The sequence below is a fragment of the Eptatretus burgeri genome, chromosome 7 (genome assembly GCF_056783735.1).
Source record: "Eptatretus burgeri isolate ZD-2024b chromosome 7, Ebu_testis_v1, whole genome shotgun sequence".
In the NCBI taxonomy this organism is placed as follows: Eukaryota; Metazoa; Chordata; class Myxini; order Myxiniformes; family Myxinidae; genus Eptatretus; species Eptatretus burgeri.
In genome coordinates, this window is record NC_140967.1 from 70,901,016 (window position 1) to 70,903,274 (window position 2,259).

Sequence of the window (2,259 nt, forward strand, 5' to 3'; positions counted from 1 at the left end):
ATGACTCCATATTAAACTCTATTTCAGTCAACATGGATCAACTTGTAACCATCCTACTCTGTTCCTGTATCCATCACAACTCTGTTCCTCATCTATGGTGACTTCAACTGAATGGGTATCAGCTCTTCAAAAAATGGCCTCCCCTCAGACTCTACTTTAGACAAGGCAGAATGTCTCAACTCAGTGGTTGCCACCAAATCTTATGATCCTAACCCATTCATTATCCCTGCACCTTACCCTTTTGTACCCACTACCTTTTTGTCTCTGATTCTTTCACAAACGAGGAGATCGAGAATGTTCTGTCCAACCTCTACTCTTCATCGGTGACAGATCCAGATGGCATCAGTACCCCTATTCTTAAATCCTGCTCTGCTGTTGTGGCATCTCCTTTGTTTGCTTTTTTAAACCTGTCCTCCTTTAGACACCTCATCTCTGTCTGGAAGTCCAACAATATCTCCCGCATTAGTAAGACAGATGCAAAAACATTTCCTCAACTCTTGGCCAGTAGAATTACTTCTAATTACAAGCAAACTCATGAAAACCCTAATTGCTGCCAATGTTCAATATTTACTCTTTTTTTTAAACAGAATGATCTCTGACCAGTAGCTTGCATTCTGTCCCAGTCGCTCAACTATTTACATGCTACTGCTTCTCTATCAGAAATGGTCAGAGGTCCTAAATCTCAACAAGTGGTCAAGGCCGTCTCCCTGGGTATATTTCAGGCATTCGATACAGTTTGTCCCCCTGTTCTACTCGTCAAGTTTCCTGCATGCAAGATACAAGACCGCCTTCTTACCTGGCTTTCTCACTTCCTGAAATGGCACAGTCAATTCGTTGCTATCAATGGAACCATCCCTTCTCCTAGTGGAGACCGATGTGTCTCACGGCAGTGTGGGCCCAGTCTTTTTCCACATCTACATATACGACCTCTCTGATGCTTTGGAATATCTTCTCGTTGTGCCATACAGGATCCCATCCCACTGAAAGGCAGACTGCAGATGCATTACTCACTGCTAATCTTGAAATGATTTGATATTGATCTGATAAGTGGAACATGTCCAGTGTCCACTTCCCATGGTAAATCTTCCTTTTTTTCCAATATCGGTTGGCAGCCAACATTTGAAGTTTGATCATATATTTTTTGAGAGGTTGCTCAATGAACACTGAGAAAAAAGTGTCACATCGCATTGTTGGTCATTCATGGCTACCTACACACAAACTACTGGGAAATTCACTGAAGTTGCAGTTGCTGCAGGTTAATTGTCTATGTTTTCCTACTGTACAATGGTAAATTCAAATGATCAACTAATTTTCAGTTTTTGAAAGTTGCATTGAGTTTCACTGAAAGAAATCACCTATATAGTTTGAGGATGCACCCCCTTGTGCTGAGCCAATGATGGTGTTGCACAAACAAATGAGCAGCATCTGCACTTGGACATCTGTACTCTGACTGTAACCTCTTAGTCACTTTCACATCTCTTTCGTATTGCCACGGCTGTTGGCGTGCTGTTGGCAAATTAGTGGCTAAATGCAGTAAACGATCTTATGCTCGAGGAGAACCGAAATGGGTTCCAGCCCTTGACGTCCCACCATAAGCCCCAGGCAACAAATATGAAGCGCTTGTTGTAGAGTACACACCGCCGTCTGCAACTGTCTTGAATGTTCACTTTAATTATCTTTCGACGAAAACTTACAAAACAAGTACATGTAATGCATTGCAAAATGTTTTAGCAGACATTTTTTTTTCCTTCTTAACCGCATGAAAAAAACATCGATATGAGGCCAGATGGTACTTTGGTGTTCTGAATACACAATGTATGTTATTAACGCTTTTTTCCTTTACTCTTGTCATCCATTGCTTATGAGCAAGAAGAAAAGAAGAAAAAAAAAAAGAAGACTCAATTACGATCATCACCAGTTTCTCCGGGTTGGTTTGTAGACCCGTCTCTACGGGCCGCGACCATCTGCCGACAGGTCCACACATTCCGCTCGAAGGGCCGACTGGAGGTGATTGCGTGAAAACTGTGAACAAGAGAAGTTTAATGTAGGCGCGATGCTGCCGATGAAATATTGCTTCTTTACTGAGCAAATCTTCAATGCTAGCTGCTAACACTCGTCTAATTGGGGTTTCCACAATATGAAAAGCCGATGATAATCATGAGCAGATATTTTTAGTATTTGAAAAACATTTATTAACCAACAATAATAATAATCATCATCATCATCAGTGTAAAATAATTTTTACAAAGCGTCGGTGCT

At 41.3% G+C, this 2,259-nt stretch overlaps 1 long non-coding RNA gene across 1 annotated transcript in view; it reads right to left on the bottom strand.

Moving 5' to 3' along the window:
* Window positions 1-1,885: 1,885 nt before the first annotated feature.
* The window catches only part of LOC147023505 (uncharacterized), a 16,885-nt gene continuing 16,511 nt past the window's right edge, over window positions 1,886-2,259 (bottom strand). The window contains exon 3 of the long non-coding RNA XR_015060235.1: window positions 1,886-2,022. This is a non-coding gene — a long non-coding RNA (uncharacterized LOC147023505). The remainder of the gene's footprint in view (window positions 2,023-2,259) is intronic.